Source organism: Silene latifolia, chromosome X (genome assembly GCF_048544455.1).
Source record: "Silene latifolia isolate original U9 population chromosome X, ASM4854445v1, whole genome shotgun sequence".
NCBI lineage: Eukaryota > Viridiplantae > Streptophyta > Magnoliopsida > Caryophyllales > Caryophyllaceae > Silene > Silene latifolia.
The window spans coordinates 298,505,251-298,517,473 of NC_133537.1; positions in this window are offsets into that span (position 1 = coordinate 298,505,251).

Consider the following 12,223-nt stretch of genomic DNA (forward strand, 5'->3'; position numbering starts at 1 on the left):
GGGCCTCATTGGCCAAAACAAGAAAGTGGGGGAGTTGTCTCTATCAACTCAAGCAATTTTCAGTGATCAAGTAGGTGAAGTTTGTGGTCGTTGGGACGATGAGTTTGAAGGGATTTTCAATCCCTACATTGGTAATGCTATCGATCAAGACCAACATGAAGGACAACAAGTGCAAAGATCTATTGAAGATCTTTATTATGACAATGAACAAGCTTTTGACTACTTCTTCAAGGTGTTGAGTAACATCAACAACACCTTGGACATGCCCTCATGACATATCATTAAGGATGAGAGTTTCGTGGAGTCCTCTCCAAACCACAATTTGTAAATATTTCTAACTCCCTAACTTGCATTTTAATTCTTACATTGCATTTTTGTCATTTTTGGATTTTTATGCCTTGATCAAGATATTTATCATTTTTGAGAGAAGTAAGGGAGGGACTAATGGTTTTATTGACGTGTAGTGTTTTAGCTTAGTGTGGGGATAGCAATTGCCTAGGATACTCATGCCTTTGTAGTGCCCCTACAATGAAGAAAACGGGATTTGAAGAATGAAAATGACACGGGATATGCAAGTTCACGGATAGAACTGAATCCGGGTAGACCAGGAGGAATCCGAACGTCCTTATGGGTAATACGCTCGTCTTATGGGAATCCGAGCGTCTGTGGCAGAATCCGTCGGTCCAAATGAGCTGCAAAATTGAAAATTTTGGTCTGTTAGAGAATCCGAGCGTCCCAGCTGAGAAGACGCTCGTCTGAAAGAATCCGCTCGTCTTTGCAAGAAGACGGCCGTCTTTTTGCCAGTGCAGATCAAGAAAATCCGCTGTAACAGAATCCGCTCGTCTTTAAGGGAATCCGCTCGTCCTGAATTGCAGAAATCCGCCTGTCTTCACTGAAAGACGCTCGTCTTTAGGCGAGATTTCCTGAACCCAAATAGAGCAGAATCCGAGCGTCCCGACGGGAATCCGCTCGTCTTCCCCCTACAGTTTTGAAATTTCGGGTGTTTTAAATACCCCTTCCCACATTCATTCATTCATTCATTCAAACATTCAAACACTACCCATAAACCCCAAAACCTCAAAACCCTCATCCTCTCCATCACCAAAAACAAAATTTCCTCAACCAAATTCAAAAAAATCAAATTCAAACTTCCTTACACAACAATTAATCACTCCTTTTACCATAATAATCAACCCAAGCACCAAAATCTTCAACCTTCGAGTCGATTTTTGAAATACAAAGGCAAATCCTTTCATCTTAAAATCGATTTGGGTATAATTGGAAATTGAAGATTTTCAATCTTTTCTTGGTATAATCATCAATGGCAAGAACAAAAGGAGCAACAAAGGCACTCAAGGCAAATGCACTCTCAAAAAAGCAACAATGCCTTCAAGCAAAGAAAGCTTCAATGGCTATGGTGGTTGCTAGTGCAAACTTGGAAGTTCAACAACAACAAGATCCTCCCTTGGAAGCAACAACATCAACAACTCCGGAAATTGCTCAATTATCAAACTATCCGGAGGTAATTTTCATTTCTAACTCCCATAGGGATACATTTGCCAAGTATGCTAAGAAAGCCATTCTACCCACCAAATTCATATGTGAAGATGCCTTGAACAAATTGGGTGTCCTTGAACAAACAAAAGCCTTCTTTGAAGCCATGGGGTTGGGAAAATTGTTTACTACAAGAGAATTGACATACCCCTCCCTTACCTTGGAATTCTTAAGTTCATTGAAAGTGACTAAGGTAGAGACTAGAACATATATCGAGTTTCGCCTTGCCAATGTGAATAGGCGCATCACCTTTGATGTTTTGAGTAAAGCATTAGGTCTTAGTGATACACCATATTATCATAAGATGCCCAAAAAATATGACCCCGCTCTTCTTTGGGAGGCAATTTCCGGGAAGAAATTTGTGAGCTTTCATGCTTGTCGCGCTCTATTAGTCCACCATCCGGGCATTAGAGTGGGCACAAGGTCATCGGGAATACTATAACTGCAAGAAAAGACACTAATCACTTTACAAAGCTCGATTGTGTTCTACTTGAGTCGGCCTTAAATGTTGGAAGGGAATTCACTAAGCCTTACAATGCTCTAAGGCTTTTGGTGGAAATTAAAGATGGCTCAATGTTGATTGTGGTAAGGAAGGCACCGCTTTTATCGTAAATGGAGGTCTAGTTACTCTCTTGGCCAAGCACTTTGACGCAAATTTCAACAAGGATAACACCTATGTGGCGATCAAAGGGGGTCATCTCATTGACATGGATGCCATGATTAACAAGTACAAGTGGGTCAAGCACAACTCTCTTGACACCAACTATGGGTGGCTCACCAATGATGCTAGATCTTTCACTTTACCTTCCTAGATATGCCGCTTGAGTGCTCATCGAACAAACTACCTACTTCCACTCTCAAAGGGCGCCGAGTACATCATCCGTCAACAAAGGGGCGAGATTGAAGAGCCCTTCACCTCCATTGTCACACCACCCTATCCATTCAAATATCAAGAATTCAAACCCAAAGATGTTGAAGTGGGCAATGACTACATGACTCTACTTATGCAAGAGATGCATAAATAAGCTTACAATGATCAAGTAGATGCATACTTGGCCCAATATCCACCCCTCCTTCATTTAGCTAGGCAAGGACTACTTGATCCTTCATGTCCTTTGCCTAGTTGGGCGGATAGGGAAGTCTTCTTTCCAAGCACATCTAGGGGTGAAAGACCGGGTGAAGATGGGAATGTCGATGATGAGGTTGATGATGATGAGGGTGTTGATGAAGAGGTAGATGATGAAGAAGAAGAGGCTAATGAAGATGATGAAGGAAGTGAGAAAGGAAGTGAAGAGGGAAGTGGTGATGAGTCCGCTTCTATGGAGGAAAATGATGACAATGATGATATGGTGGAGGACTAGCAAGCTTTGGAGGCTCCTACCCTCTTGAGGTTTGTCTACTTCTTTCTTGGTTTTATTTATTTTTATCTTGATCATAGTTGGAGAGTCCTAACAACATGAGGACTAAAACCTCGGCCACATTGAGGTGTTCTTTTATTGTTCCCATTGAAAAATCCAAAATGACAATATATAGTTTCATGCATTGCATCTTGTGTTGATGAACTACCCCATAATTCAAGACATTAGAAATAATGTCTATCTCGGTTTGGGGAAGTACATGCATACGCAACGGGAGGTAATCTAACTTATGCTCTCCGTCATAAACAAAAAACCCATGCATCATGTAGTGTAGATTAGTATAGCTTGCATTTAGTATAGAATTCATGCATCATTCTTGCATAATTTCCTATCATTTTGGCCATTGAGGACAATGCCCATATTAGTGTGGGGATGGGAAATTATAACTTAACTTTTATCCAAAATCCAAAAAAATCAATTTTTTTTTTTTGAAAAATCCAAAAAAATTGAAAATCCAAAAACAAGTTCATTTCCTTTGTAGTGTAGACTTGTATATATTGTGTTTGTTCTATCTTTGTTCACATTGATCGACTACGCCACATCCGAGACATGAGGATATTGAAGACCGCATGGTATGATCTTTCTAATCTCCTTTTTCCTCTTTATGTTAATGACTATGTGGCTTTATTTTGATTGATGCGGTATAAACAATGTGAATTTAGGACTTGCATTTAGATTATATGGCATATTAGTTGGTAGAATCATTTGCATTAGGATGTATATGTGTAAGTTGCATCATGGCATGTAGTTTGCATGTTAGAAAAATTTTGCGAAACCGTCTACTTGGAAAGATTGACAAGTGTATATAGGCCCTAGTAGATGCCTTTTCTTCTTAAGACTTTGTTTGTTAGAATACTTGTAAAACACCCTAGGATGTGTCATGCTAGTATCCTTTGACCAATGGATTAAAGCCTAGTCAAGAGTACCTTGTGGCGTGATAACTCCTTGGCTACCGTTTATTCCAAGGTGACCCTTGAAACCATGCATCCATCATTCATGTTCTACCACATTTTTATCATCAAAGGGAATGGGCACAAAAAGAAATTGATTTGAGTTCAATGAAATGAAAAGTGAAAGAAAGTTTGCAAAATGCATCAAATGAAAAGAGGAGCAAAAATAGACTCCTAAAGCTTCAAATATAAGGCACCCTCACTACATATGGGGTGACTTTGAAAATGTTCAAAAGAAAATGCAAAAAGTTGAAAAGTTGTCAAGTATTGAAATGCCAAAAATCAAAAGAAATGGCAAAAGAAAGTGTTCTCAAATGTTATATGCCACAAGAAATTGGAGGGAAAAACAAAAACAAAAGCAAACTCCCAAAAATGAAACTCATATATCTATTGATCCCTTTATCCATCGTATCCATTTTTGTGCATGGTAGAGAGGGGACGACCCTTATTCTTGTTTAGGCAAGAGGGGGAATACCGCGATCCTCCAGTATTTCTAACACCATAGGGAGTCTACTCTTGACAAAAGCATTTAACGATTGAGGACAAAGGTACCCTAGCTTGACACAACTTGGAGGTGATTTATTGGTATCCTTCTAGGCTTAGTAGTTTGAAGAAATTGCATCTATGAAGGAGTGTGTACCCTTGAATTGCTTCCCTTGTAGATAATTTCCGCCACTTAGATGACGAAAGTGGCTATTCTTTTGTAGATGCATCCCTTACTTGATTTTATGTGCTTTAATGTTTGGATGTGTCGCCATTTTGGCAACACCTACCTTGCCTTGCAAGAAGGCACCCTACCTCATGGTTGTCTTGTTGTGAGTTGATAAGGCGAAGTGAGACCCGCTAATTGTCTCATATCGGCTATGCTATTAGGTTAGTTTAAATAACGGTCCTAGTCTTTGTCACCTCTTTACTCAGGACGAGCAAAGGTTCGGTTTGGGGATATTTGATGTGACCATAATTTGAGCGTATTTAGCCCCCGAATTAACCTTGTTCCCATGCTTTTTAGTGCATATTTGGGTAATTTATTGTCTTTACTCCTTTGTTTTGCATATTCTTTGAGGTTTTGATCCCTTGGTAGGAAAGGAGTGCAAACCTTGCATTTTCTTGGCAAAATGAAGCTAAATTGATTGAATTCAATGACCAAGCATCAAAGAGAAGACAAGACTAGAAGGCCTTTGTACATACTATAGTAGATGGGCAATGATGAGAAAAGATCCTTGCATCCCCGAGGAAATCCTCAAGGATTTTATGAAGAGAAAGGAAGAAGCTGTAAGAGAATCCGAGCGGATTGCCCACAATCCGCCCGTCCAAGAAGAGCAATCCGAGCGTCTTCTTCAGCTGGACGCCCGTCCAGAACCACCACAATCCGCCCGTCCACACCAAAAATCCGCTCATCCAACAAGAAGACAATCCGCCCGTCCCGTGCTCTGGACGCTCGGATTGTGTGACAACTATTTCGTCTTCTACATGTTTTATGAAGGATGCGCATATTTTTCTAAGACAGGCGAAAAGGAGATCGGAGTCGCCCTTGAGACCGGCGATTCCTCAAGGATTTAATCGTCATTTAAGCCCTTAGTAAACCCTAATTTATGTACGTAATCCCCACTATAAATACCCCATTAGTCTAATTAGATTATCATGTTCTTTTTAGCAATCTCTAGTGTAGTTTATATCAATCAAATCTCTCTTTAATCTTGTAATCAACATTTAATCAAGTTTTAATACAAATCTCATTTCCTTAATCTCTCTTTTGTTCATCTTTCATTTTGGGTAATTGAAGATTATTTGGGTTATTATTGGGAGATTGACAACCTTCCAATCAATCATCAAGTAATTCTATTATTCTTAGCTTTATTATTGGAATCATTAGTAGGAATAATTCTCTTAATCCCTTTTTAATTATTGTTAATTATCTTCATTTATTCATCATGTTTTACTTTGTTGGTATGATTGACAACCTTGCTAGCATGTTCAACATGACAATGAGTGAGTAGTTTCCTTAGCTAGGGTTAATGGATAATTAGGGGAAACCAACATGGGGGATGATTCATGCTTAAATTAATATGTTTTCATAGTTTATTTGCTTGCTTTTTGTGATCTCAACTTATGCACATGTTATGTTTGATGAAATGCGAGCCTATGAATCCTTGCATTTTTTTTACCCATCACCTATCTTTTCAATGAGACTTGTAAGACATAAACCAACTCGAGTCTCATTAGACCATGCATATAGTTGAGTAGGGAAGATTAAGTCGACTTGTAGGTGTTGTACAATCTAATCGATTCGGCTCCGGGACCCAAACTTTTCTAGGATTGTAAGATATAAACCAACTTGATCCATCACAACAATAATTGCTTGCTTATAATTTGAGAATATGTTTGTATGATCAATTCCCATGAATCCCCTATGACCCCATGACACCCTAGTGCCTTTTATCAATTGTTTACATCCCTTTTTAATCATCTTGCTTGTTTACTTTGTTGCTATTTAGTTTACTGATCTTCTACTTCAAACCCCAAATTGTGACACCCCTAGGCACCGCTAGTTGCAATTGAAAATCTCATCTCAATTCCCGTCCCTTGGGATCCGACCTTTACTTGCCCCTTTACTAATTGTAGAGTTGTTTGTGGAGTTATAAATTGTGTTTTTGTCTAGGTGATCCTAACGACAAGTACCGAAAACTAAACCCCCAAGTGAGTCCGACCAGTTGTTATCGCATATTTAATGAGTAAATAGAACCTAGTATTGAATAAGGATTATTTTTAGAGGGAGAAAATCAATCGAAAGTTGGAGGAGATTATAGTGAGGGATATGAAGGGTTTTGTCAGTAGTTAAAACAATTTGAATACCAAAAATCCAGGATTATATGCATGTTAGAAATAGAATTAAACACAAATAAAGGGGCAATCGAATTACCTCCTAGCGGAATTAATCCGTGAACAAATAAATAATATCCAACAAATAAGAAATAAGAACTGGATCCGAATAACCTAACTGCTACAAATAATCAAGAGCACTTCAATTGTAGTGCCTCCATTAGTATCAACATGAATGAATAGGAGGTGAGATTTATGCTACTACGAAAGGTAGTGTTTATATTTCTCAAAAAAAATGGGACAGATGAAACTGAGTCCATATATTTTTATATATAGGGAGGTAAAGACTCTATTTCCTAATTAAACCCTAACCTTAATCGCAGTTAGGCCTACTCTAATTAGATCCCTGTTTTTCTATTTCAGTCCGATTGTAAATATGAAACATCGTATTCATCTAGTGTGTGAGCCAATGGGCCCGTTTAATTCTACACGAGTCCTTAAACACTTTTAAAACTCGGTCGAGTACGGGGAGGGCACTCGGTCGAGTAGGTTGACCGAGTGAGAGTTGCGTTTTGATCGGGTTATGTACGAGGGTTACTGAACCGAGTATTATGGTCACTCAGCCGAGTAAGGCCCCTCGGTCGAGTAGGCCTGTGTTACTTGATTGAGTGAATTGGTCCGGGTATTTTTGTCGGTTCAATGAGTCGTGATTAGAGGATGAAGTTATATTATGCGTTCAACATTTCTTAATTATTATTTGAAACCCTGATCACTCTCAAAATCTGTCCTAGTTACATTTATCTCCTCTTAATCGATTTGTGGGGAGATTGTTCGTGAATCGTTGGATTATGGCTTAATCTCCTCCCTCATTTACATGTCCGTTACATAAGTCTTTTAGTCTACTTAGTTAACCGGTTCTATAGAGTCTAACCCTAGTATTGGGGATTTGGGGGAGATGATTATTGTATGAAATATTGCATAGTAGTCGTAGTACATATGTACGATTATTGTGTGTAGGTGACGATTTCATAAAGTAACGCTTCTAATCTCGTTGTTGATTCCAGTGTATCGCTAAGCTTGGTTTTCCCTACTCGACTTTCATTATATGTGTAATCTTGCTATGTAACTATGTTAATGTGGTGATTGATTGTAACACCCCCTACTTGTCCGGCCAAGGTAATTGGGATATGTTACCTTCTCGGTTTCCCGAGATTGTGAAATCGGAGTCGCAATTGAGAAACAATTAACATAAATAAGTATTTAGTGGATTACATAGACATAATTGAATAAATTAAATGAATAATACAACTAATGACTACTAAACTAATCTAATCAACTATGCTTGACTCGAATGTCATCACGGCTCGTCCCCGTCTCCCGCAAGCAACCAAAGCTAACCTGTAAACAACTGCTCCCCATATGATCGGAAATATCATATGGATTGACACAGGCCACCCCGGAAATAGGGGACATTTACATGGACACAATAAACGTCAATTTCAGTACACAAATATAGAATACGACTCGGTAAGTGTAGACGCGACATAATCATGTGAATGAGACTCAACTATGCAATCACCATACCTGTAACACCCCCATACTCCAAGTGCCTTACCAGGACCACTCAGGTATAAAGATGCTACCATTCCGGTTGCCCGAGGCAATGATAATCATAAGGCAATAACAAAACAACATTTAAATAGTATAACTTTAGTGAATAGAATACAATCCAAAACCAAATACCAAAATACGGTTACATGTTCTCAAAACCAACTGTCTACTCAGCTAACTGAAATGTTTAATAAACTAATCATGCTACAGCGGAAGACTCTATCATCAGACAGTGGCACATCCCAGCTATCCCAAGTAACTCGACTCATACCTGCTCAACAACTGCTCACCATCCCCGAATGGATCACCATAGTTTTTAAAACAATAAACGGGGTCAGTACTAATCACACAATTTATATAAACCAACAACACAGTAAACAAACAGCTCAATCATCACAGATATACTCCGAACTCCATTCCCAACTCCACAATACTGACTACACACTAAAGTGTATAGCCCTGCTAGAGTGCCCATCGCAACAGGTCACTCCACACCGCCAGTGGGGGACCACAACCGTACCCACCAAATCCCCGCTCATCTCTGTCGAGCGATAAACCTAAATTCCTTAATGTGCACATCCCTTCTCTGGCGGGTTCCACAGAAGGCGAATAATTTGCGTGAAGCCACTCTCGCAAGTGACTCCACTCAGCCAGGGACGCGCCCCGAAGAACACAGACAGATACAAATAATCACAACTACTATACAACAATCAACACCAACAACCGTCACAATACAAGTATGATAATATTCAACAACCACAAAACACCAACAACACATTATGGGACTAATACTGAGTAGGAAAACCCTACCTGGAAAGCAACACAGTCAGACGATCTCAACAGCTGATATCAACAGGCTTCTTCTACGAATCCTCCTCCTAACATACAATCATACAATTACTACCAATCAAGAAACACAACAAATCCCCCAAATCCCCAAATTAGGGTTTAACTAACTTTAACGAATTACTATAAAAACAGTACGTAGATCTTACCCTCGACACAAGGATCATAAAGGTATAAAGAAAGGTGAAATCCGACCTTCCAAGCTCTGGGATTTGCCAATAATGCGATTGATGCGAAGAACGTAGTTTGTTTTCTCTTTTGAAAGCAATTAGGTTTGTAAAAGTGTTTAAAGAAAGTGACGGGAGTAATTATATACTAAATCGCATTATTAACAAAACCCGACAAATCATCCCCCCGTAAACCGGCTACTCGATCGAGTAGCTGAGATAATCGATCGAGTGCCCCCTACTCGATCGAGTATCAAGGTTACTCGATCGAGTACCCAACAGTCGAAACGTTTTTAAACGCAACACACCCTTACTCGACCGAGTAAGGCCCACTCGATAGAGTACCCAGAGACTCATAAAACCGTAGTATTACAGTCTTCCCTCCTTAAAAAGAACTTCGTCCCCGAAGTTCAAACCACAACAAAACAAAGACACACACTACAACACTCCCGACTCAACAACCGAAACAAAACTCAACATAAAACATGTTACTAACCCAAACTCAACCCAACTCGACCACAACAATCATACCGACACAACATGAAAAAGGTATAAAAGCTCTTAAAAATTCTTCGCGATCATCTCTTGCCCCCCTAAAAGAAACAAGGTTACGTCCCCGTAACCATACATACCTGATCAAAAAGGAAAGGGTAACGCTCTCTCATGGCCTCCTCTGCCTCCCATGTAGCTTCCTCAGACTCGTGGTTAGACCAAAGGATCTTAAGCAAAACTGTCTCACCACTCCTAGTCTTCCTAACCTTCCGGTCAAGAATCTGCTTAGGCACCTCAAGATATGACAAGGACTCATCTAGCTCTAAGCTCTCTGCCTCTAACACATGTGACGGGTCACTCACATACTTCCGCAGCTGAGATACATGAAACACATTATGCACTCTCTAACGCAGCTTGGTGGTAAAGCCGACGATATATGCAACCTCTCCAACCCGCTCTAAGATCTCATAAGGCCCTATGAACTTCTGACTCAGCTTGCCTTTCTTCCCAAATCTCATAACCCCACGCATAGGAGACATTTTCAGAAGAACCTTGTCCCCAACCTGAAACTCTATATCCCGGTGATGTAGATCTGCATAACTCTTTTGCCTATCCTGAGCCGCTCTCATCCTTTCCCTGATCATCTTAATCTGTTCAACCATCTCATGCACCATCTCTGGTCCTAGAACCACTGCCTCAGCATTGTCGTCCCAACAAATCGGACTCCTACATCTCCTCCCATATAAGGCCTCGAACGGTGCCATACCAATACTAGTGTGATAGCTGTTGTTTTAAGAAAACTCTATCAAATCCAACCTCTGTTCCCAGCTACCAATAAAGTCTATCACACAAGCTCGCAACATATCCTCAAAAGTCTTGATCGTTCTCTCAGTCTGACCGTCTGTCGCAGGATGAAATGCCGTACTCATCTTCAAAGTTGTTCCCAAAGATTCCTGCAACTCTTTCCAAAACCTTGAAATAAATCTCGCATCTCTGTCAGATACTATGTCCTTAGAGACTCCATGTAACTTTAGCACATTCTTCCGATAAGCCATAGCTAATTGTGCTTTAGTCCATGTATCTTTCATTGGCACAAAGTGAGCTAACTTGGTCAGTCGATCCACTATTACCCATATCATGTTGTTACCCTGTTGACTCTTTGGCAAACCCACGATAAAATCCATAGAAACGGATTCCCACTTCCACTCAGGTACCTCTAAAGACTGAATCTTACCTTGTGGTCGTCGCTGTTCCCCTTTAACTCTCCGGCATGTCAAACAACGGGCCACAAACTGTTTGTTTCTTTCTTCATCCCAGGCCACGTAACGTGTTCTTTAAATCCTTGTACAGCTTGTCACCACCTGGATGTACTGAATATGGTGTACAATGTGCCTCTGTCATGATTGTCTTTTTCAGCTCCTCATCATTAGGGACACACCACCTACCGTCAAACCTCAAACTACCATCTGTATGAATAGAGAATCGAGACACTGTCCCTTTCTCTACTCCAGCTCTCCACTCAACCATCTTAGGATCCAACGCCTGTTTACCTCGAATATCATCATAAAGATCAAGTTGCACTGTCAAATCTCCCATGGCATCCCCTCTCTGCATCATATGTATCCCAAACCTCCCCACCTCATCTCTCAACCTCATCAAAGATAGAGCTTTACACAAAGAATGTACACTCTTCCTACTCAAAGCATCTGCAACAACATTGGCTTTCCCTTCATGGTAGATAATATTCATGTCATAATCACCAATCTGCTTCATCCACCTCCTCTGTCTCATGTTCAACTCCTTTTGAGTGAAGATGTACTTGAGACTCTTGTGATCCGAAAATACCTTAAAGGTCGCCCCATAAAGGTAATGTCTCCATATCTTAAGAGAAAACACCACTGCACCCAACTCCAGATCATGTGTAGAGTAGTTCTCCTCATACGGCTTCAATTGCCTAGAATCATAGGCAATCACCTTACCGTTCTGCATCAACACACATCCCAACCCGTTCTTTGAGGCATCTGTATACACCTCAAAGTTCTCGATCCCTTCAGGCAATGTTAAGATAAGAGTTGTGGTCAAACGCTCCTTTAATGTCTCTCACAACTCTCATCCCAACGAAACCTGTTCTTTTTCCTCATCAACGCTGTCATAGGTCTAGCAATCTTGGAGAAATCTTTCACGAACCGTCTGTAGTATCCAGCTAAACCCAAGAAACTCCTGATCTCAGCAACATTCTTTGGTGCTTCCCACTTTGTCACTTTGCCTCAATCTTTAGGATCCACTGACTACCCCATCCTTAGAGATCACATGCCCCAGAAAAGCAACATTCTCTAACCAGAACTCACACTTAGACAGCTTAGCA